Source organism: Hyla sarda, unplaced genomic scaffold (assembly GCF_029499605.1).
Source record: "Hyla sarda isolate aHylSar1 unplaced genomic scaffold, aHylSar1.hap1 scaffold_172, whole genome shotgun sequence".
In the NCBI taxonomy this organism is placed as follows: domain Eukaryota; kingdom Metazoa; phylum Chordata; class Amphibia; order Anura; family Hylidae; genus Hyla; species Hyla sarda.
The window spans coordinates 45,599-70,989 of NW_026608360.1; the positions used below are offsets into that span (position 1 = coordinate 45,599).

Consider the following 25,391-nt stretch of genomic DNA (forward strand, 5'->3'; position numbering starts at 1 on the left):
TGAGTCTGACGACCACAGACCACTTGCAGGTCCAGTATCCGAGTGAGTTCAGGATGCGGGTGGGCTCCCTCACCACGGTGCAGAAGCGCTTCAGGAAGGTCGAGATGTCCGTGCCTGGGGTGTGTGGGTTCCGCATTGAGACCGTCACCCGCCTCTCCTCTCTTTGAATAAGGCAGTTGCCCACAAAGCGAGAGAAAGGGGATTCGGGACTCGCCGCTTTCACCACCTCCCAGTATCTTCTACAGGTCCCAATGGTGGCAAAGGTGATGTAGAAGATTCCCGAAAAGAAGGTTGCTATTCCCAGGGTGTCAGCCGTGGGGAAGCCTTGATCCGCCAGCATCTTCTTGCAGAACACGTCGTGGGACATGTCCGGCACCCTTCCGTCCACGGGCTTGAGCTTCAAGGCAACAGTCTGCCTCATCCAGGGCTCCAGGGTTGGAGCTTCCAGGTTAGGAATTCTGCCGCCCTTCTGCCTTGCCGTGGTGGAGGTTGAAGCTTGCTGTGGTTGGGGCTGGACCTCCAGGCCTTGCCCTGCAGCCTCCTGGGTGGACTTGCTGGTTGAGGCCATGGCTTCTTCCAGCAGGCTCTTTTCCGCTTCCTTGCTTGCTTGTGGAGAGAGGCTTCGCAAAGTCTTCTTTCCCGGGTGGGAGGAGCTATGCAGATCCGGTCCCGGTGGGAGGAGCTATGCAAATCCTTCTCCAGAGGCAGCGAGTTTCTTCGAAAAGATTCTGCGCCGCCTTCCTCTTCGCCGCTGTTCCGGAATTCACCGCCGATTCCCTTCTTCCAGGTTCTTCGTCGGCTTCTTCCGGAGCTGCAGTCTTCAAGATCTTCTCCTTCTTCAGATGTTCCGAGGCAGGCAGGAGACGATCTTCAGGTGGTATGCTCTAGAGAAATGCGGTTCTAATAAGAACGAAAAGTACTGCAATCGTACTACGCAAAATCTCTACCACAATGCTTGGAGTTCTTCAGACCGTAGCGATCATGGTATCTCCCCTGCCAGGTCAGTATAAACTGATAAGAACAGATACTACACTTGATCTTAGCCAAAAGGCCGAGAAGCAATAACCGTGAAAGGGGCGGGCCCAAGAAGGTGCCCTTCATGGGCACTATCACTGCTTGCTGTCAGGGAGGCTGCCAGACAATTTTCCATGCACACTCTGGGCTGGGGGGCAGTCAACCACCAGTACACACAGCAGAACCTAAACCCATACCATTATTGCTAAGCAGCAAGACAGGGGCCCATTGCACTCCCACGGGGCCTTTTTAAATGCAATCCATAACCCGGATTTGCCAGGAACCCTTCTTACTCCTCCTACTTGCATGTGACACTGGGCTTAGGATCTGCATAGGAAACACACACACAAGCACACACCTACCTTTGTTGCCTGCAGATGCCTCCTTGGCTGTCCCCAAACGGTATCAAACCAACACCCACGGGAAGCTGTAAGCATAGAGGACATGCCTGCACCCCATTGGACTTACCTGTGTGGGTTAAACCCGGGTTATTTGACAACCTATGGCGGTGATGGTTCTGCTCAGGCAGAGCAGTGCTGATGCTCCTCATAAAGCTGTCGCTGCTGTGAAGGTTCTAGGTGACATCACAAATCCCTATGGTTACATACACAACAAAGCTGGGTTGTTGTTGTTTACACTCTGCAAGGCCTGTGGAAGTGAGTGACATCATAGCACTGTAGTTCTGAGGGTTCTAGATGGATGCAACAATCTCCTGTTGCTTCTATGAAGGCCATAATAGACGACATCACCAAACAGCTCCATAGTCACATACACAGCAAAGGAGAGATGTTGTTTACACCTAGTGATGTCAGTGGTATTGAGTGACATCACAGCACAGTGCTAAGGCTCCTGGGCCTGGACACAGCAGCGGCTGCAATATCTCAACGGAGAATACGTTTATATATATGTGTGTGTGTGCGCGTATATATACATATATATATATATATATATATTTCTCCGCCGAAATCACTTTTAAACCCATTTCCACCTTTTTTTCCCTTCTCTTCCTCTTACTTTTTTTTCACGTTTTTTTACGTTTTTCTCCTTTTCGCCTCTTTTCTGGGCGTATTATTCTTCACAGACAAGTCGCATCGGCTGAAAGTAGGCCAGAATGTCAGTCCATGTTGGAGCAGGTTTAGATACAGTCTAAAGTATAGATCTCAAAGTCTGTGCACAGAATTTAGCAAGGGCCTCGCACCTTCTGATGCATCAGGTAGGTGCACAATAGCATAGCCTAACCCTCTGTACTTTGGTCTATATTGATGCGGGACATAGACAGCCAGCTGATGACCAATCCATTAGTGCAATGGATGGCTGGAAGCATTTGTCTTTGCCTTTGCAATACCACAGAAGCAATGCATGGTCAATGTACAGCAATGACACACCTGTGTGAACAGCCAGGAGACCCCCCCCCCCCCCATGTTATGTTACATAGTTACATAGTTAGTACGGTCGAAAAAAGACATATGTCCATCAAGTTCAACCAGGGAATTAAGGGGTAGGGGTGTGGCGCGATATTGGGGAAGGGATGAGATTTTATATTTCTTCATAAGCATTAATCTTATTTTGTCAATTAGGAACATTCAGCACCCACCCGCTATCAAGGCAGCTGCCTATCATGTCATGCCCTACCTGCACAGGTGTGCTGGCTACTCAAATGATCCAATTAAGGAGGCCATTTAGTCAGCAGCAGCAGAAGTCCTGTGCCTGGACGCTCCAACAGCGGCCAGACACAAGCAGAAGCAGCAGAAGCAGCAGCAGCACCACCTTTTGTTTTTTGGCTGCAGCAGCAGCAAGGCCCACAGGGCTGGCTAGCTGGCTAGCCAGCAAGCAGGTAGCAATGAAAGTAGGAATCTTTCTTTTTAACCCTGTAAGGGGGTGGTGCACTGTACCCGAAGATACTGCCATATCGGGTCAATGCATAGGGCGACGGAAGCAAGCTTCGAAATCGGCCCCCGTTCTCAAAAATCCATTTAATATATGGTCCCCAGATAGGGGACGTATCAGATATTAAACTGATAAGAACAGATACTACACTTGATCTTAGCCAAAAGGCCGAGAAGCGATAACCGTGAAAGGGGCGGGCCCAACAAGGTGCCCTTCATGGGCACTATCACTGCTTGCTGTCAGGGAGGCTGCCAGACAATTTTCCATGCACACTCTGGGCTGGGGGGCAGTCAACCACCAGTACACACAGCAGAACCTAAACCCATACCATTATTGCTAAGCAGCAAGACAGGGGCCCATTGCACTCCCACGGGGCCTTTTTAAATGCAATCCATAACCCGGATTTGCCAGGAACCCTTCTTACTCCTCCTACTTGCATGTGACACTGGGCTTAGGATCTGCATAGGAAACACACACACAAGCACACACCTACCTTTGTTGCCTGCAGATGCCTCCTTGGCTGTCCCCAAACGGTATCAAACCAACACCCACGGGAAGCTGTAAGCATAGAGGACATGCCTGCACCCCATTGGACTTACCTGTGTGGGTTAAACCCGGGTTATTTGACAACCTATGGCGGTGATGGTTCTGCTCAGGCAGAGCAGTGCTGATGCTCCTCATAAAGCTGTCGCTGCTGTGAAGGTTCTAGGTGACATCACAAATCCCTATGGTTACATACACAACAAAGCTGGGTTGTTGTTGTTTACACTCTGCAAGGCCTGTGGAAGTGAGTGACATCATAGCACTGTAGTTCTGAGGGTTCTAGATGGATGCAACAATCTCCTGTTGCTTCTATGAAGGCCATAATAGACGACATCACCAAACAGCTCCATAGTCACATACACAGCAAAGGAGAGATGTTGTTTACACCTATTGATGTCAGTGGTATTGAGTGACATCACAGCACAGTGCTAAGGCTCCTGGGCCTGGACACAGCAGCGGCTGCAATATCTCAACGGAGAATACGTTTATATATATGTGTGTGTGTGCGCGTATATATATATATATATATATATATATATATATATATATATATTTCTCCGCCGAAATCACTTTTAAACCCATTTCGAACTTTTTTTCCCTTCTCTTCCTCTTACTTTTTTTTCACATTTTTTTACGTTTTTCTCCTTTTCGCCTCTTTTCTGGGCGTATTATTCTTCTTTTTCTTCTTTTTTTTCGTCTAATGCATACCCCATCAGTGCAGCAATGCTTATTCAATACCACCAGCAGATGGAGACACTGGGGGATAATTTTCTAAGGATTTATACTGATTTTTCCTGTCTGAATTTGTCGCACAGAAAGTTGCAGGCCAAATATGTGTGACATTTCTGCGACTTTAGCTTCTAGAGCATTTTTACAACATTATACATAGGTGCTGAATACATAAAAAGCGACTGTTCAGCGACAGACAAGTCGCATCGGCTGAAAGTAGGCCAGAATGTCAGTCCATGTTGGAGCAGGTTTAGATACAGTCTAAAGTATAGATCTCAAAGTCTGTGCACAGAATTTAGCAAGGGCCTCGCACCTTCTGATGCATCAGGTAGGTGCACAATAGCATAGCCTAACCCTCTGTACTTTGGTCTATATTGATGCGGGACATAGACAGCCAGCTGATGACCAATCCATTAGTGCAATGGATGGCTGGAAGCATTTGTCTTTGCCTTTGCAATACCACAGAAGCAATGCATGGTCAATGTACAGCAATGACACACCTGTGTGAACAGCCAGGAGACCCCCCCCCCCCATGTTATGTTACATAGTTACATAGTTGAAGAGTATAGGATTACTCAGCTCACCCTTTCAGCCAGACGCCTGTCGCACGGCACCGTGTGAACCAACACCAGGATAGCAATGAAGAAATAGATGGTCCAGCGCAGGATAACGTGCAATAAAAGCCAAAATTTATTGTAGATTCAAGCCATAGGACAGCAGGACACAAGGTAACGCGTTTCAGCCGGAAAAAACAGCCTTATTCATACAAAGATACAAAAGAAATGGCCATTCTTTTATGGGAAGTGGTGGAGGGGAACACCCAGGTGAACACCTGGTGTAATCACGCCCACCAGATCCCGTAGTAGAAATACAAAGACATGTGTATACATATAGAAATAAACACAGTTTAAAATACTGACAACAAACATTTTTTGAGATATAGCTATATAAAAATTAATATAATAATAGATATATAGAAATGGCCCAAACTGGTTACAGGTATGTAAATTTCTCTAATATACAAATATAACAGAAGGTATAAATTTCCAAATATATTGTATGGGCATATGTAGTATATACAAAAGTATACAGATGTGAATTACAATAACCATAAAACCATTAGAAAGGAGAGGCATTGAGAGACATGGGGTCGTAATCGTGGACATGGATGTCATAAATAGTTTCAATTGCATATTCATAATGAAAAATTTATTTAAATATTAGTAATGTAAAATCACATCCTGTCTACGGTTAAGGCCCTTGGGAAATCTACAGTCTAATTCCATAATCCAATAGACCTCGCGGTCTAACAATTTTTGTCTGAAATCACCCCCTCTTTTAGGTGGAATAACTTTTTCAATTCCGCATAAGATCATGGAAGAATAATCTCCCTGGTGTACTCGAGCACAGTGCTGGGATACCATTGATGTGTGTCGGGAGTTAAAATGGGCAATGTCTGAGATGTGCTTCCTGGTCCTAGTTTTGAGGGAATTGGAGGTGCATCCAACATATTGGAGTTTGCAGATAGTACAGGAGAACATGTAAATGACATGCATAGTATTGCAATTTATATATTGTTGTATTTTATATTTTTTTCCAGTGGAATAAGAACTAAATTCTACAACACTGTGCATGAATTTACAACAAATGCATATTTTATGTCCACATTTGTATGAGCCCTTGGTGGTAAGCCATGTTTGTGCAGTGGGCCTGGTGCTTGTGAAAAGACTCGGGGATAATTTTTGTCCCAAGGTGGGAGCTTTTCTAGAGACACATCTGTAGCCTGAGTCCATAATGGAACTGTATAATGGATCACCTGTAATAATAGGTATATATTTGTGGACTAGGCGACAGATGGTATTATAATCACTGCTGTATTGGGTGACAAACATGACTGGCTTTTTGCTTTTTTGTAATTGCTGTGGTGAATTTTCCGGTATAACTGTGCTACTAGACTCTGGATTGTTATGTACTATAGGGGCAGAGGAAATTAATTGGGAACGATTTTTGTTTAGTGCAATTTGCCTCGCTCTCTCTATGCTCCATTTTGGATAACCTCTGCATCTAAGACGTGCCTCAATAATGTCCGCCTCCCTGTGAAAGAGCTCCAATGAAGAGCAATTTCTTCTAGCTCTTATCATCTCCCCCACGGGAAGATTGCGGATCACGTGGGGGGGATGGCAAGATGAGGAATGCAAAATCGTGTTAGATGCTGATTCTTTACGAAATGTGGTGGTAACAATGGATTTAGAGACATGATCGCCCTTCAGGTAAAGATCCAAAAAGGAAATGGTGCTTGTACTAAAGGAGACTGTAAATTTAAGTCCTATCTGATTGTCATTCAAGAATTGAGTGAAGGTGTCATCTGCCGCCACATCGGACCCCCAGATAAACAGGAGGTCATCAATGTAGCGGCCATACCACCGAATGCAATTAAAAAAAGGATTGTTGGGGGCGAAAAGAATCCCCTTCTCCCACCAACACATATATATGTTGGCGAGAGAAGGGGAGAATTTCGCCCCCATAGCAGCTCCGGTGACCTGCAGGTAGTATACATCGTCAAACATGAAATAATTATGAGAAAGTAAAAATTCGACACATATGACAATGTATTCCTGGAGGTGACTGGGGTATTGTGAGTATGTAGACAGAAACCATGTTAATGCAGTGACTGCTTTGTCATGGGGAATAACTGAATATAATGCAGAGACATCTGCCGTGACCCATGAAAAATTAGATCCCCATTCAATTTGACTAAAAGCGGCCAGTACATGTTTAGTGTCCCTCAAAAAACCAGGCATGGTGACAACAAGGGGTTGAAGTAAGGTGTCAATCCATGAACACAATCTTTCATTCAAAGAAGAGATGCCAGACACTGGGGGATAATTTTCTAAGGATTTATACTGATTTTTCCTGTCTGAATTTGTCGCACAGAAAGTTGCAGGCCAAATATGTGTGACATTTCTGCGACTTTAGCTTCTAGAGCATTTTTACAACATTATACATAGGTGCTGAATACATAAAAAGCGACTGTTCAGCGACAGACAAGTCGCATCGGCTGAAAGTAGGCCAGAATGTCAGTCCATGTTGGAGCAGGTTTAGATACAGTCTAAAGTATAGATCTCAAAGTCTGTGCACAGAATTTAGCAAGGGCCTCGCACCTTCTGATGCATCAGGTAGGTGCACAATAGCATAGCCTAACCCTCTGTACTTTGGTCTATATTGATGCGGGACATAGACAGCCAGCTGATGACCAATCCATTAGTGCAATGGATGGCTGGAAGCATTTGTCTTTGCCTTTGCAATACCACAGAAGCAATGCATGGTCAATGTACAGCAATGACACACCTGTGTGAACAGCCAGGAGACCCCCCCCCCCCCCCCATGTTATGTTACATAGTTACATAGTTAGTACGGTCGAAAAAAGACATATGTCCATCAAGTTCAACCAGGGAATTAAGGGGTAGGGGTGTGGCGCGATATTGGGGAAGGGATGAGATTTTATATTTCTTCATAAGCATTAATCTTATTTTGTCAATTAGGAACATTCAGCACCCACCCGCTATCAAGGCAGCTGCCTATCATGTCATGCCCTACCTGCACAGGTGTGCTGGCTACTCAAATGATCCAATTAAGGAGGCCATTTAGTCAGCAGCAGCAGAAGTCCTGTGCCTGGACGCTCCAACAGCGGCCAGACACAAGCAGAAGCAGAAGCAGCAGAAGCAGCAGCAGCACCACCTTTTGTTTTTTGGCTGCAGCAGCAGCAAGGCCCACAGGGCTGGCTAGCTGGCTAGCCAGCAAGCAGGTAGCAATGAAAGTAGGAATCTTTCTTTTTAACCCTGTAAGGGGGTGGTGCACTGTACCCGAAGATACTGCCATATCGGGTCAATGCATAGGGCGACGGAAGCAAGCTTCGAAATCGGCCCCCGTTCTCAAAAATCCATTTAATATATGGTCCCCAGATAGGGGACGTATCAGATATTAAACTGATAAGAACAGATTTTTTTTTTTTTTTTTTTTTAAACCTTCAGGTTTAGACTAAACACCACTTAGATAACGCATCATTTTTGACTCATGGTGATGTCTAACTCATCATTAGGTCATTCTTTATTTGTTCAAAGCAAATTCAAAACAAATTCAAATACCATCACCATTACACCCTTACAACATGTCTCCACTTCAAAAATTTCCATATCCCCTCTGCATCTATTTCACCTAATTTCTTTTTATCACGTAAATAAACGGTGTACAACCTATCCAGAATCATTCTTAAACTTCCTTCCACAGTCACATCTTTTCTCTTAAACACATATAAATTTCTAACATCCCACAAGACTTCCTTCACAATCGCCAACAACACAAACAACACCCTTTCATTCTTTCTTCCAATCATACTAAGACCAAACATCACAACCTCATATGACAACCTATTTATCCCAGTCAACTCCTTACACAACGGACCTATCCCTCTCCATACATTCTGAGCCATGTCACAATTCCAAATCACATGCATCACACTTTCAACCCCACTACAATCTTCCCTCGGACATATTTCACTCCTTCCTATACCTCTATTCCTTTGGAACTCTCTTACTGGTAAGGCTCCATGCAAACACTGCCATTCTATCTCTCTCTGTCTATTTGATATTCCATCTGTCATTAAACTCTTCCACACCTTAGACACATCCTGGCCTCTTACCATATTAATCGGACACTCCACCTCACTTGCGGCGACATACCCAAACACATTCTTCTTACTTTCAAACAACTCTTTTCTCACACCAATCAACCTGTAACTCTCCAAAAACTTTTCCACATACAAATACCAACTCGGGCACACAAACGCATAAGGCACTCTCAGATCTCTCTCCAGCCAACCTAATTTGCATAACACACGCCCACCTAAATATCTCAACATACATGCAAAATTCTTTTCTCCTCTCATCATCCTTCTAACCGCAAACACCACATTCACTCCCAAATACACATCTAGATTTGGAAATCCCATTCCACCCTTACTACCATCCTTCATCACAACTTCTCTCCTCACTCTTTCCACTTTTGTACCCCAAAAAAACACAAACAAAATTCTTTTTAACTTCCTTAAAACCATATAACTTGGCGGAAACACTATTGCCACATACAATAAAATAGGCAATATTACACTTTTCACAACCAGCACTTTCCCAACCATAGACAAATCTCTCAACCTCCAAAGACTCAATTTTTTGGACACTCTCTTCTCTACATCATCCCAACTTTCTCTCCCATCCAATCTTTCATCCATTTTAACACCTAAAACCTGAATACCACCTTCAATATTCTTCATACCCACATCCTCACTTCCTTGCATACTACCAAAACATTTATACTCACTTTTGTCCCAATTCACCTTAAACCCAGACGCTCCACAAAACAATCCAACTAGTAACTTTGCCCTTCTCATAACAGCCACAGACTCTCCCAAAATACACACATCATCCATGTAGGCCAAAACTTTGACTTCTCTCCCACCACTCCCTGGAATTTTTAAACCTCTAACACACTTATCCCGCCGCAACATCTCTAATAATGGCTCCATAGCACATATAAAAGCCATAGGGGACAACGGACAACCCTGCCTTACACCAGAACATACTTTCACCTTCTCAGACATCCAACCATTTATCAAAACCTTACTATATACTCCATCATACAGCATCCTTACAACATTTACAAAATCACCCGGGAATCCCATTCTCACTAATACTCTAAACAAAAACCTATGTGACAGACGATCAAACGCCTTTTCAAAATCTATCGACATCACTCTAACCTCCTGTTTCCTACTCATACTATCCCATAACAAATCTCTCAACAAACACAAATTTTCATTTATTCTTCTCCCAGGCACTCCACACACTTGTTCTTCTCCAATCACCTGCTCAACCACATCTCTCATCCTATTTGTAATTATTTTAGCAAACACCTTATAATCTACATTCAACAAAGTTATCGGCCTCCAATTCCTCACATCATTCACATCACCTTTCTTATAAATCAACACAACCACTCCACTCTTCATACTTTCCACCATTCTCTCATTCCTCCACATATACCTATACACTTCCACCAAATCATCCTTCACAACATCCCAAATCCAAGCATAAAATTCAACAGGCAACCCATCCTCTCCAGGCGTTTTATTTCTTGACATACTATCCACAGTCCTCTTCACTTCCTCCTCTCCAATCTCTCTCATCAGAGTCCCATATTCACTACCATCCACCCTCTTATCAAGCACTCTCAACACTTCATCCTGCAAGTCCTCTTCACAATCTTTTACCGCATACAACTCTTCATAAAAATTTTTAACCACTCCCAACACAGCTTTACCTTTAACCAGACAGCCATCATCATCATACACTCTTACCATATCCTCTCTCTTCCCAATAACTTTTTTAAAGAAATATCTCGAACATTTCTCATCTTTCTCTAACTTATCAAGTTTTGCTTGATACATCAACTCTTTACCTTTCTCATTCAACCAATTTTTTAGATCACTCTTCACAACCTCAATCTGCTCACCCACACTCCAGCCATACTTCTTTAACTTATTGAGAAACACCAATCTTTTATTCAACCATTCATACTTCTTCTTCCTCCCAGCATTCCGCTTATATCCCTCTCTTTTAAAGAAAACTTTTGTTTGACCCTTAACCCATTCCCACCAACACAATATATCAGGAAAATCATTCTTTTTCTTACACCAACCCCTATACTTATTAACATATCTATCATACACTCCTTCCACTTCCAACAATTTAACATTTAATTTCCATACACCCCTCCCACTCACACAATCTGCATCCAATACTAACTCACAACACACATACTCATGATCTGAATATCCTACTTTTTCTTGCATATAATTCTTACATAACACACCCTTAGACACAAAACACATATCAAGTCTGGAACTATGACTTCCACTATCAGAATAATATGTATCTAACAAAGGACACACTCCACACGCTTCAGCCACATCCTTTAACTTAAAGTCACACACCATACTTTTAAGAATATTCCCAGATACATCCACATTCCCCTCAATTTCACAATTGAAATCCCCCACCCACACCAAAGGTATTTTACCCGGCAGAAACCTCTTAATTACCTCCAACAACCCCACCCGCTCCTCCCTCCTTACCGGCGCATACACATTTATCAACCTAAATTTAACCCCCTGCACCTTAACCTCCACCATGATACACCTCCCCTCCTCTATTACCACATAACTACAAACTTCAAACTTAAAGCTCTTAAAAAGCACCCCTACCCCATCATTCCTATTATGCCCAGACACCGACCAAACAGCAGGACCATAAGCCCATTCTCCCTTCCCCGGAATATCATTTAGCCCACATTCCTGCAAACAAATAATGTCCGCTTTTTTCCCTGCCAAGTCCTCCAAAATTACTGTCCTTCTGACTTTACTTCTAAAGACTCTAACGTTTATAGAACCGACTAAAAAAGACATACCACCATCTTAACAACCCTAAGGAAGAATTTGACAGAAAAGAAGAAAGTTATTTAGGTAGCTTTCCTCAGCGGTGTGGGAGAAGCTTCTCCCGCAGAGCACGCATCCATGTCGCTCTCAGATAGCGGTTGATACCGATTGTCCGTAGCCACCAGCGTCGACTCCATCTGTCCACCAGAAAGCTTCCTGGCCGTCTTCTTGGGGGGACGAAAAAGATCAAAGTCATCCTCTCTCTCTCTATGTCTCTCCTCACGGTCTTCACCCTCAGAAGAAGACCACTCTTCAATTTGCGGCGACTCCTCAGCCGGGGGACTGGGAGCATCCTCAATCTCCCCTTCTTCCACTTGCACCGCCATTTGCTCCTCCTCCACCACCACTTGCTCCTCCACCACCTTCACTTGCTCCTCTACCACCACAGGACTCTGTACCTCTCCAATAATAACGCTCTCTCTTGCAGGAACCACTGCAGCCGCAGCTGCAGCTGCCCTCCTCCTCTCCACCATTTCCTCTTCCATTCTCCTCTCCTCCTCCCTCCTCTTCAACACTGGACAGTTCTTGTACACATGGCCAGCTTCCCCACATAGGTCACAGGTCCTCGGGTGTGGACATGCACCCGCCTCATGCCCCGGTTGCTTACAGTTCCTGCATTTCTTACTGCCAGGGCAGGCCTCCTTCACATGTCCAAACAATAGACAATTTCTACAGAAAGATGGCTGTCCGTAGTAATAGAGATAACCTCTGAAACCAGCAATGGTAAAGTTCGCCGGAGGGTGCTTAACGCCTCCAATGCAATCTCCATCAAGCCGCAACTTCACAAAGAACTTATACGTGCCATTAAATACACCAATGCTGCTTGTCTGCTTAGTACCACCAGCAATAGACTCACAATAGATGCTCAAGAAGTTCTTAATCATAGAGACATCAACAAACGGATTGTACATGTGGATAAACAAAGTCTTTGTCCCCATTTCAAAAAGGGGATAAAAGGACACATCCCGCAAAACCTCACTTCCACTGTTCCGTTTTAAGCACTCATAAAAGTTCTGGCAGTCAGCATCATATAAGAAGGACACGTCATAAATACCTTGGCGCTTGTTCTCCTGGACACAAAAGAGGTCGCTCAAGGAAAATCCTGCCAGTCGCTCCACAATGGTATGGCCGATGTATTCAATGCTGTTTCTTAGACGATCCGTGGTTAGCACCTTGATGCGTACGGTCTTCTCCACTGCAGACATGTTGGATCCAGCCATCTTTCCAAATCTGTCGGTAACGAGTACCACAGTCTTGATCACCTACGCAGCTAGTCGCGGCGCAGTTCACTCGCACCCTCAGCGCCGACCGAGGCAATAAACCCCGATCTTAGCCAAAAGGCCGAGAAGCGATAACCGTGAAAGGGGCGGGCCCAACAAGGTGCCCTTCATGGGCACTATCACTGCTTGCTGTCAGGGAGGCTGCCAGACAATTATCCATGCACACTCTGGGCTGGGGGGCAGTCAACCACCAGTACACACAGCAGAACCTAAACCCATACCATTATTGCTAAGCAGCAAGACAGGGGCCCATTGCACTCCCACGGGGCCTTTTTAAATGCAATCCATAACCCGGATTTGCCAGGAACCCTTCTTACTCCTCCTACTTGCATGTGACACTGGGCTTAGGATCTGCATAGGAAACACACACACAAGCACACACCTACCTTTGTTGCCTGCAGATGCCTCCTTGGCTGTCCCCAAACGGTATCAAACCAACACCCACGGGAAGCTGTAAGCATAGAGGACATGCCTGCACCCCATTGGACTTACCTGTGTGGGTTAAACCCGGGTTATTTGACAACCTATGGCGGTGATGGTTCTGCTCAGGCAGAGCAGTGCTGATGCTCCTCATAAAGCTGTCGCTGCTGTGAAGGTTCTAGGTGACATCACAAATCCCTATGGTTACATACACAACAAAGCTGGGTTGTTGTTGTTTACACTCTGCAAGGCCTGTGGAAGTGAGTGACATCATAGCACTGTAGTTCTGAGGGTTCTAGATGGATGCAACAATCTCCTGTTGCTTCTATGAAGGCCATAATAGACGACATCACCAAACAGCTCCATAGTCACATACACAGCAAAGGAGAGATGTTGTTTACACCTAGTGATGTCAGTGGTATTGAGTGACATCACAGCACAGTGCTAAGGCTCCTGGGCCTGGACACAGCAGCGGCTGCAATATCTCAACGGAGAATACGTTTATATATATGTGTGTGTGTGCGCGTATATATATATATATATATATATTTCTCCGCCGAAATCACTTTTAAACCCATTTCCACCTTTTTTTCCCTTCTCTTCCTCTTACTTTTTTTTCACGTTTTTTTACGTTTTTCTCCTTTTCGCCTCTTTTCTGGGCGTATTATTCTTCTTTTTCTTCTTTTTTTTCGTCTAATGCATACCCCATCAGTGCAGCAATGCTTATTCAATACCGCCAGCAGATGGAGACACTGGGGGATAATTTTCTAAGGATTTATACTGATTTTTCCTGTCTGAATTTGTCGCACAGAAAGTTGCAGGCCAAATATGTGTGACATTTCTGCGACTTTAGCTTCTAGAGCATTTTTACAACATTATACATAGGTGCTGAATACATAAAAAGCGACTGTTCAGCGACAGACAAGTCGCATCGGCTGAAAGTAGGCCAGAATGTCAGTCCATGTTGGAGCAGGTTTAGATACAGTCTAAAGTATAGATCTCAAAGTCTGTGCACAGAATTTAGCAAGGGCCTCGCACCTTCTGATGCATCAGGTAGGTGCACAATAGCATAGCCTAACCCTCTGTACTTTGGTCTATATTGATGCGGGACATAGACAGCCAGCTGATGACCAATCCATTAGTGCAATGGATGGCTGGAAGCATTTGTCTTTGCCTTTGCAATACCACAGAAGCAATGCATGGTCAATGTACAGCAATGACACACCTGTGTGAACAGCCAGGAGACCCCCCCCCCCCCATGTTATGTTACATAGTTACATAGTTAGTACGGTCGAAAAAAGACATATGTCCATCAAGTTCAACCAGGGAATTAAGGGGTAGGGGTGTGGCGCGATATTGGGGAAGGGATGAGATTTTATATTTCTTCATAAGCATTAATCTTATTTTGTCAATTAGGAACATTCAGCACCCACCCGCTATCAAGGCAGCTGCCTATCATGTCATGCCCTACCTGCACAGGTGTGCTGGCTACTCAAATGATCCAATTAAGGAGGCCATTTAGTCAGCAGCAGCAGAAGTCCTGTGCCTGGACGCTCCAACAGCGGCCAGACACAAGCAGAAGCAGAAGCAGCAGAAGCAGCAGCAGCACCACCTTTTGTTTTTTGGCTGCAGCAGCAGCAAGGCCCACAGGGCTGGCTAGCTGGCTAGCCAGCAAGCAGGTAGCAATGAAAGTAGGAATCTTTCTTTTTAACCCTGTAAGGGGGTGGTGCACTGTACCCGAAGATACTGCCATATCGGGTCAATGCATAGGGCGACGGAAGCAAGCTTCGAAATCGGCCCCCGTTCTCAAAAATCCATTTAATATATGGTCCCCAGATAGGGGACGTATCAGATATTAAACTGATAAGAACAGATACTACACTTGATCTTAGCCAAAAGGCCGAGAAGCGATAACCGTGAAAGGGGCGGGCCCAACAAGGTGCCCTTCATGGGCACTATCACTGCTTGCTGTCAGGGAGGCTGCCAGACAATTTTCCATGCACACTCTGGGCTGGGGGGCAGTCAACCACCAGTACACACAGCAGAACCTAAACCCATACCATTATTGCTAAGCAGCAAGACAGGGGCCCATTGCACTCCCACGGGGCCTTTTTAAATGCAATCCATAACCCGGATTTGCCAGGAACCCTTCTTACTCCTCCTACTTGCATGTGACACTGGGCTTAGGATCTGCATAGGAAACACACACACAAGCACACACCTACCTTTGTTGCCTGCAGATGCCTCCTTGGCTGTCCCCAAACGGTATCAAACCAACACCCACGGGAAGCTGTAAGCATAGAGGACATGCCTGCACCCCATTGGACTTACCTGTGTGGGTTAAACCCGGGTTATTTGACAACCTATGGCGGTGATGGTTCTGCTCAGGCAGAGCAGTGCTGATGCTCCTCATAAAGCTGTCGCTGCTGTGAAGGTTCTAGGTGACATCACAAATCCCTATGGTTACATACACAACAAAGCTGGGTTGTTGTTGTTTACACTCTGCAAGGCCTGTGGAAGTGAGTGACATCATAGCACTGTAGTTCTGAGGGTTCTAGATGGATGCAACAATCTCCTGTTGCTTCTATGAAGGCCATAATAGACGACATCACCAAACAGCTCCATAGTCACATACACAGCAAAGGAGAGATGTTGTTTACACCTAGTGATGTCAGTGGTATTGAGTGACATCACAGCACAGTGCTAAGGCTCCTGGGCCTGGACACAGCAGCGGCTGCAATATCTCAACGGAGAATACGTTTATATATATGTGTGTGTGTGCGCGTATATATATATATATATATATATTTCTCCGCCGAAATCACTTTTAAACCCATTTCCACCTTTTTTTCCCTTCTCTTCCTCTTACTTTTTTTTCACGTTTTTTTACGTTTTTCTCCTTTTCGCCTCTTTTCTGGGCGTATTATTCTTCTTTTTCTTCTTTTTTTTCGTCTAATGCATACCCCATCAGTGCAGCAATGCTTATTCAATACCGCCAGCAGATGGAGACACTGGGGGATAATTTTCTAAGGATTTATACTGATTTTTCCTGTCTGAATTTGTCGCACAGAAAGTTGCAGGCCAAATATGTGTGACATTTCTGCGACTTTAGCTTCTAGAGCATTTTTACAACATTATACATAGGTGCTGAATACATAAAAGCGACTGTTCAGCGACAGACAAGTCGCATCGGCTGAAAGTAGGCCAGAATGTCAGTCCATGTTGGAGCAGGTTTAGATACAGTCTAAAGTATAGATCTCAAAGTCTGTGCACAGAATTTAGCAAGGGCCTCGCACCTTCTGATGCATCAGGTAGGTGCACAATAGCATAGCCTAACCCTCTGTACTTTGGTCTATATTGATGCGGGACATAGACAGCCAGCTGATGACCAATCCATTAGTGCAATGGATGGCTGGAAGCATTTGTCTTTGCCTTTGCAATACCACAGAAGCAATGCATGGTCAATGTACAGCAATGACACACCTGTGTGAACAGCCAGGAGACCCCCCCCCCCCCATGTTATGTTACATAGTTACATAGTTAGTACGGTCGAAAAAAGACATATGTCCATCAAGTTCAACCAGGGAATTAAGGGGTAGGGGTGTGGCGCGATATTGGGGAAGGGATGAGATTTTATATTTCTTCATAAGCATTAATCTTATTTTGTCAATTAGGAACATTCAGCACCCACCCGCTATCAAGGCAGCTGCCTATCATGTCATGCCCTACCTGCACAGGTGTGCTGGCTACTCAAATGATCCAATTAAGGAGGCCATTTAGTCAGCAGCAGCAGAAGTCCTGTGCCTGGACGCTCCAACAGCGGCCAGACACAAGCAGAAGCAGAAGCAGCAGAAGCAGCAGCAGCACCACCTTTTGTTTTTTGGCTGCAGCAGCAGCAAGGCCCACAGGGCTGGCTAGCTGGCTAGCTGGCTAGCCAGCAAGCAGGTAGCAATGAAAGTAGGAATCTTTCTTTTTAACCCTGTAAGGGGGTGGTGCACTGTACCCGAAGATACTGCCATATCGGGTCAATGCATAGGGCGACGGAAGAAAGCTTCGAAATCGGCCCCCGTTCTCAAAAATCCATTTAATATATGGTCCCCAGATAGGGGACGTATCAGATATTAAACTGATAAGAACAGATACTACACTTGATCTTAGCCAAAAGGCCGAGAAGCGATAACCGTGAAAGGGGCGGGCCCAACAAGGTGCCCTTCATGGGCACTATCACTGCTTGCTGTCAGGGAGGCTGCCAGACAATTTTCCATGCACACTCTGGGCTGGGGGGCAGTCAACCACCAGTACACACAGCAGAACCTAAACCCATACCATTATTGCTAAGCAGCAAGACAGGGGCCCATTGCACTCCCACGGGGCCTTTTTAAATGCAATCCATAACCCGGATTTGCCAGGAACCCTTCTTACTCCTCCTACTTGCATGTGACACTGGGCTTAGGATCTGCATAGGAAACACACACACAAGCACACACCTACCTTTGTTGCCTGCAGATGCCTCCTTGGCTGTCCCCAAACGGTATCAAACCAACACCCACGGGAAGCTGTAAGCATAGAGGACATGCCTGCACCCCATTGGACTTACCTGTGTGGGTTAAACCCGGGTTATTTGACAACCTATGGCGGTGATGGTTCTGCTCAGGCAGAGCAGTGCTGATGCTCCTCATAAAGCTGTCGCTGCTGTGAAGGTTCTAGGTGACATCACAAATCCCTATGGTTACATACACAACAAAGCTGGGTTGTTGTTGTTTACACTCTGCAAGGCCTGTGGAAGTGAGTGACATCATAGCACTGTAGTTCTGAGGGTTCTAGATGGATGCAACAATCTCCTGTTGCTTCTATGAAGGCCATAATAGACGACATCACCAAACAGCTCCATAGTCACATACACAGCAAAGGAGAGATGTTGTTTACACCTAGTGATGTCAGTGGTATTGAGTGACATCACAGCACAGTGCTAAGGCTCCTGGGCCTGGACACAGCAGCGGCTGCAATATCTCAACGGAGAATACGTTTATATATATGTGTGTGTGTGCGCGTATATATATATATATATATATATATATATATATATATATATATTTCTCCGCCGAAATCACTTTTAAACCCATTTCCACCTTTTCTTCCCTTCTCTTCCTCTTACTTTTTTTTCACGTTTTTTTACGTTTTTCTCCTTTTCGCCTCTTTTCTGGGCGTATTATTCTTCTTTTTCTTCTTTTTTTTCGTCTAATGCATACCCCATCAGTGCAGCAATGCTTATTCAATACCGCCAGCAGATGGAGACACTGGGGGATAATTTTCTAAGGATTTATACTGATTTTTCCTGTCTGAATTTGTCGCACAGAAAGTTGCAGGCCAAATATGTGTGACATTTCTGCGACTTTAGCTTCTAGAGCATTTTTACAACATTATACATAGGTGCTGAATACATAAAAAGCGACTGTTCAGCGACAGACAAGTCGCATCGGCTGAAAGTAGGCCAGAATGTCAGTCCATGTTGGAGCAGGTTTAGATACAGTCTAAAGTATAGATCTCAAAGTCTGTGCACAGAATTTAGCAAGGGCCTCGCACCTTCTGATGCATCAGGTAGGTGCACAGTAGCATAGCCTAACCCTCTGTACTTTGGTCTATATTGATGCGGGACATAGACAGCCAGCTGATGACCAATCCATTAGTGCAATGGATGGCTGGAAGCATTTGTCTTTGCCTTTGCAATACCACAGAAGCAATGCATGGTCAATGTACAGCAATGACACACCTGTGTGAACAGCCAGGAGACCCCCCCCCCCCCCATGTTATGTTACATAGTTACATAGTTAGTACGGTCGAAAAAAGACATATGTCCATCAAGTTCAACCAGGGAATTAAGGGGTAGGGGTGTGGCGCGATATTGGGGAAGGGATGAGATTTTATATTTCTTCATAAGCATTAATCTTATTTTGTCAATTAGGAACATTCAGCACCCACCCGCTATCAAGGCAGCTGCCTATCATGTCATGCCCTACCTGCACAGGTGTGCTGGCTACTCAAATGATCCAATTAAGGAGGCCATTTAGTCAGCAGCAGCAGAAGTCCTGTGCCTGGACGCTCCAACAGCGGCCAGACACAAGCAGAAGCAGAAGCAGCAGAAGCAGCAGCAGCACCACCTTTTGTTTTTTGGCTGCAGCAGCAGCAAGGCCCACAGGGCTGGCTGGCTAGCTGGCTAGCCAGCAAGCAGGTAGCAATGAAAGTAGGAATCTTTCTTTTTAACCCTGTAAGGGGGTGGTGCACTGTACCCGAAGATACTGCCATATCGGGTCAATGCATAGGGCGACGGAAGCAAGCTTCGAAATCGGCCCCCGTTCTCAAAAATCCATTTAATATATGGTCCCCAGATAGGGGACGTATCAGATATTAAACTGATAAGAACAGATACTACACTTGATCTTAGCCAAAAGGCCGAGAAGCGATAACCGTGAAAGGGGCGGGCCCAACAAGGTGCCCTTCATGGGCACTATCACTGCTTGCTGTCAGGGAGGCTGCCAGACAATTTTCCATGCACACTCTGGGCTGGGGGGCAGTCAACCACCAGTACACACAGCAGAACCTAAACCCATACCATTATTGCTAAGCAGCAAGACAGGGGCCCATTGCACTCCCACGGGGCCTTTTTAAATGCAATCCATAACCCGGATTTGCCAGGAACCCTTCTTACTCCTCCTACTTGCATGTGACACTGGGCTTAGGATCTGCATAGGAAACACACACACAAGCACACACCTACCTTTGTTGCCTGCAGATGCCTCCTTGGCTGTCCCCAAACGGTATCAAACCAACACCCACGGGAAGCTGTAAGCATAGAGGACATGCCTGCACCCCATTGGACTTACCTGTGTGGGTTAAACCCGGGTTATTTGACAACCTATGGCGGTGATGGTTCTGCTCAGGCAGAGCAGTGCTGATGCTCCTCATAAAGCTGTCGCTGCTGTGAAGGTTCTAGGTGACATCACAAATCCCTATGGTTACATACACAACAAAGCTGGGTTGTTGTTGTTTACACTCTGCAAGGCCTGTGGAAGTGAGTGACATCATAGCACTGTAGTTCTGAGGGTTCTAGATGGATGCAACAATCTCCTGTTGCTTCTATGAAGGCCATAATAGACGACATCACCAAACAGCTCCATAGTCACATACACAGCAAAGGAGAGATGTTGTTTACACCTAGTGATGTCAGTGGTATTGAGTGACATCACAGCACAGTGCTAAGGCTCCTGGGCCTGGACACAGCAGCGGCTGCAATATCTCAACGGAGAATACGTTTATATATATGTGTGTGTGTGCGCGTATATATATATATATATATATATATATATATATATATATATATATATATTTCTCCGCCGAAATCACTTTTAAACCCATTTCCACCTTTTTTTCCCTTCTCTTCCTCTTACTTTTTTTTCACGTTTTTTTACGTTTTTCTCCTTTTCGCCTCTTTTCTGGGCGTATTATTCTTCTTTTTCTTCTTTTTTTTCGTCTAATGCATACCCCATCAGTGCAGCAATGCTTATTCAATACCGCCAGCAGATGGAGACACTGGGGGATAATTTTCTAAGGATTTATACTGATTTTTCCTGTCTGAATTTGTCGCACAGAAAGTTGCAGGCCAAATATGTGTGACATTTCTGCGACTTTAGCTTCTAGAGCATTTTTACAACATTATACATAGGTGCTGAATACATAAAAAGCGACTGTTCAGCGACAGACAAGTCGCATCGGCTGAAAGTAGGCCAGAATGTCAGTCCATGTTGGAGCAGGTTTAGATACAGTCTAAAGTATAGATCTCAAAGTCTGTGCACAGAATTTAGCAAGGGCCTCGCACCTTCTGATGCATCAGGTAGGTGCACAATAGCATAGCCTAACCCTCTGTACTTTGGTCTATATTGATGCGGGACATAGACAGCCAGCTGATGACCAATCCATTAGTGCAATGGATGGCTGGAAGCATTTGTCTTTGCCTTTGCAATACCACAGAAGCAATGCATGGTCAATGTACAGCAATGACACACCTGTGTGAACAGCCAGGAGACCCCCCCCCCCCCCCCATGTTATGTTACATAGTTACATAGTTAGTACGGTCGAAAAAAGACATATGTCCATCAAGTTCAACCAGGGAATTAAGGGGTAGGGGTGTGGCGCGATATTGGGGAAGGGATGAGATTTTATATTTCTTCATAAGCATTAATCTTATTTTGTCAATTAGGAACATTCAGCACCCACCCGCTATCAAGGCAGCTGCCTATCATGTCATGCCCTACCTGCACAGGTGTGCTGGCTACTCAAATGATCCAATTAAGGAGGCCATTTAGTCAGCAGCAGCAGAAGTCCTGTGCCTGGACGCTCCAACAGCGGCCAGACACAAGCAGAAGCAGAAGCAGCAGAAGCAGCAGCAGCACCACCTTTTGTTTTTTGGCTGCAGCAGCAGCAAGGCCCACAGGGCTGGCTAGCTGGCTAGCCAGCAAGCAGGTAGCAATGAAAGTAGGAATCTTTCTTTTTAACCCTGTAAGGGGGTGGTGCACTGTACCCGAAGATACTGCCATATCGGGTCAATGCATAGGGCGACGGAAGCAAGCTTCGAAATCGGCCCCCGTTCTCAAAAATCCATTTAATATATGGTCCCCAGATAGGGGACGTATCAGATATTAAACTGATAAGAACAGATACTACACTTGATCTTAGCCAAAAGGCCGAGAAGCGATAACCGTGAAAGGGGCGGGCCCAACAAGGTGCCCTTCATGGGCACTATCACTGCTTGCTGTCAGGGAGGCTGCCAGACAATTTTCCATGCACACTCTGGGCTGGGGGGCAGTCAACCACCAGTACACACAGCAGAACCTAAACCCATACCATTATTGCTAAGCAGCAAGACAGGGGCCCATTGCACTCCCACGGGGCCTTTTTAAATGCAATCCATAACCCGGATTTGCCAGGAACCCTTCTTACTCCTCCTACTTGCATGTGACACTGGGCTTAGGATCTGCATAGGAAACACACACACAAGCACACACCTACCTTTGTTGCCTGCAGATGCCTCCTTGGCTGTCCCCAAACGGTATCAAACCAACACCCACGGGAAGCTGTAAGCATAGAGGACATGCCTGCACCCCATTGGACTTACCTGTGTGGGTTAAACCCGGGTTATTTGACAACCTATGGCGGTGATGGTTCTGCTCAGGCAGAGCAGTGCTGATGCTCCTCATAAAGCTGTCGCTGCTGTGAAGGTTCTAGGTGACATCACAAATCCCTATGGTTACATACACAACAAAGCTGGGTTGTTGTTGTTTACACTCTGCAAGGCCTGTGGAAGTGAGTGACATCATAGCACTGTAGTTCTGAGGGTTCTAGATGGATGCAACAATCTCCTGTTGCTTCTATGAAGGCCATAATAGACGACATCACCAAACAGCTCCATAGTCACATACACAGCAAAGGAGAGATGTTGTTTACACCTAGTGATGTCAGTGGTATTGAGTGACATCACAGCACAGTGCTAAGGCTCCTGGGCCTGGACACAGCAGCGGCTGCAATATCTCAACGGAGAATACGTTTATATATATGTGTGTGTGTGCGCGTATATATATATATATATATATATATATATATATATATATTTCTCCGCCGAAATCACTTTTAAACCCATTTCCACCTTTTTTTCCCTTCTCTTCCTCTTACTTTTTTTTCACGTTTTTTTACGTTTTTCTCCTTTTCGCCTCTTTTCTGGGCGTATTATTCTTCTTTTTCTTCTTTTTTTTCGTCTAATGCATACCCCATCAGTGCAGCAATGCTTATTCAATACCGCCAGCAGATGGAGACACTGGGGGATAATTTTCTAAGGATTTATACTGATTTTTCCTGTCTGAATTTGTCGCACAGAAAGTTGCAGGCCAAATATGTGTGACATTTCTGCGACTTTAGCTTCTAGAGCATTTTTACAACATTATACATAGGTGCTGAATACATAAAAAGCGACTGTTCAGCGACAGACAAGTCGCATCGGCTGAAAGTAGGCCAGAATGTCAGTCCATGTTGGAGCAGGTTTAGATACAGTCTAAAGTATAGATCTCAAAGTCTGTGCACAGAATTTAGCAAGGGCCTCGCACCTTCTGATGCATCAGGTAGGTGCACAATAGCATAGCCTAACCCTCTGTACTTTGGTCTATATTGATGCGGGACATAGACAGCCAGCTGATGACCAATCCATTAGTGCAATGGATGGCTGGAAGCATTTGTCTTTGCCTTTGCAATACCACAGAAGCAATGCATGGTCAATGTACAGCAATGACACACCTGTGTGAACAGCCAGGAGACCCCCCCCCCCCCCATGTTATGTTACATAGTTACATAGTTAGTACGGTCGAAAAAAGACATATGTCCATCAAGTTCAACCAGGGAATTAAGGGGTAGGGGTGTGGCGCGATATTGGGGAAGGGATGAGATTTTATATTTCTTCATAAGCATTAATCTTATTTTGTCAATTAGGAACATTCAGCACCCACCCGCTATCAAGGCAGCTGCCTATCATGTCATGCCCTACCTGCACAGGTGTGCTGGCTACTCAAATGATCCAATTAAGGAGGCCATTTAGTCAGCAGCAGCAGAAGTCCTGTGCCTGGACGCTCCAACAGCGGCCAGACACAAGCAGAAGCAGAAGCAGCAGAAGCAGCAGAAGCAGCAGCAGCACCACCTTTTGTTTATTGGCTGCAGCAGCAGCAAGGCCCACAGGGCTGGCTAGCTGGCTAGCCAGCAAGCAGGTAGCAATGAAAGTAGGAATCTTTCTTTTTAACCCTGTAAGGGGGTGGTGCACTGTACCCGAAGATACTGCCATATCGGGTCAATGCATAGGGCGACGGAAGCAAGCTTCGAAATCGGCCCCCGTTCTCAAAAATCCATTTAATATATGGTCCCCAGATAGGGGACGTATCAGATATTAAACTGATAAGAACAGATACTACACTTGATCTTAGCCAAAAGGCCGAGAAGCGATAACCGTGAAAGGGGCGGGCCCAACAAGGTGCCCTTCATGGGCACTATCACTGCTTGCTGTCAGGGAGGCTGCCAGACAATTTTCCATGCACACTCTGGGCTGGGGGGCAGTCAACCACCAGTACACACAGCAGAACCTAAACCCATACCATTATTGCTAAGCAGCAAGACAGGGGCCCATTGCACTCCCACGGGGCCTTTTTAAATGCAATCCATAACCCGGATTTGCCAGGAACCCTTCTTACTCCTCCTACTTGCATGTGACACTGGGCTTAGGATCTGCATAGGAAACACACACACAAGCACACACCTACCTTTGTTGCCTGCAGATGCCTCCTTGGCTGTCCCCAAACGGTATCAAACCAACACCCACGGGAAGCTGTAAGCATAGAGGACATGCCTGCACCCCATTGGACTTACCTGTGTGGGTTAAACCCGGGTTATTTGACAACCTATGGCGGTGATGGTTCTGCTCAGGCAGAGCAGTGCTGATGCTCCTCATAAAGCTGTCGCTGCTGTGAAGGTTCTAGGTGACATCACAAATCCCTATGGTTACATACACAACAAAGCTGGGTTGTTGTTGTTTACACTCTGCAAGGCCTGTGGAAGTGAGTGACATCATAGCACTGTAGTTCTGAGGGTTCTAGATGGATGCAACAATCTCCTGTTGCTTCTATGAAGGCCATAATAGACGACATCACCAAACAGCTCCATAGTCACATACACAGCAAAGGAGAGATGTTGTTTACACCTAGTGATGTCAGTGGTATTGAGTGACATCACAGCACAGTGCTAAGGCTCCTGGGCCTGGACACAGCAGCGGCTGCAATATCTCAACGGAGAATACGTTTATATATATGTGTGTGTGTGCGCGTATATATATATATATATATATATATATATATATATATATATATATTTCTCCGCCGAAATCA

At 45.3% G+C, this 25,391-nt stretch overlaps 6 non-coding genes and 2 pseudogenes across 6 annotated transcripts; all 8 read right to left on the reverse strand.

The window, feature by feature from the left end:
* Positions 1 to 911: 911 nt before the first annotated feature.
* LOC130312608 (U2 spliceosomal RNA) lies at positions 912 to 1,063 on the reverse strand (annotated as a pseudogene).
* A 1,827-nt stretch (positions 1,064 to 2,890) lies between these two features.
* On the reverse strand, positions 2,891 to 3,081 carry LOC130312623 (U2 spliceosomal RNA). Its single transcript, XR_008860721.1, has one exon. It is a non-coding gene; the product is annotated as a U2 spliceosomal RNA (small nuclear RNA).
* A 4,939-nt stretch (positions 3,082 to 8,020) lies between these two features.
* On the reverse strand, positions 8,021 to 8,201 carry LOC130312603 (U2 spliceosomal RNA; annotated as a pseudogene).
* Positions 8,202 to 15,143: 6,942 nt separating this feature from the next.
* LOC130312624 (U2 spliceosomal RNA) lies at positions 15,144 to 15,334 on the reverse strand. Its single transcript, XR_008860722.1, has one exon. It is a non-coding gene; the product is annotated as a U2 spliceosomal RNA (small nuclear RNA).
* A 2,075-nt stretch (positions 15,335 to 17,409) lies between these two features.
* LOC130312573 (U2 spliceosomal RNA) lies at positions 17,410 to 17,600 on the reverse strand. The gene has a single exon (XR_008860684.1). It is a non-coding gene; the product is annotated as a U2 spliceosomal RNA (small nuclear RNA).
* Positions 17,601 to 19,693: 2,093 nt separating this feature from the next.
* Positions 19,694 to 19,884, reverse strand: LOC130312625 (U2 spliceosomal RNA). The gene has a single exon (XR_008860723.1). It is a non-coding gene; the product is annotated as a U2 spliceosomal RNA (small nuclear RNA).
* Positions 19,885 to 21,981: 2,097 nt separating this feature from the next.
* On the reverse strand, positions 21,982 to 22,172 carry LOC130312626 (U2 spliceosomal RNA). The gene has a single exon (XR_008860724.1). It is a non-coding gene; the product is annotated as a U2 spliceosomal RNA (small nuclear RNA).
* A 2,094-nt stretch (positions 22,173 to 24,266) lies between these two features.
* Positions 24,267 to 24,457, reverse strand: LOC130312628 (U2 spliceosomal RNA). Its single transcript, XR_008860726.1, has one exon. It is a non-coding gene; the product is annotated as a U2 spliceosomal RNA (small nuclear RNA).
* Between the last annotated feature and the right edge of the window lie 934 nt (positions 24,458 to 25,391).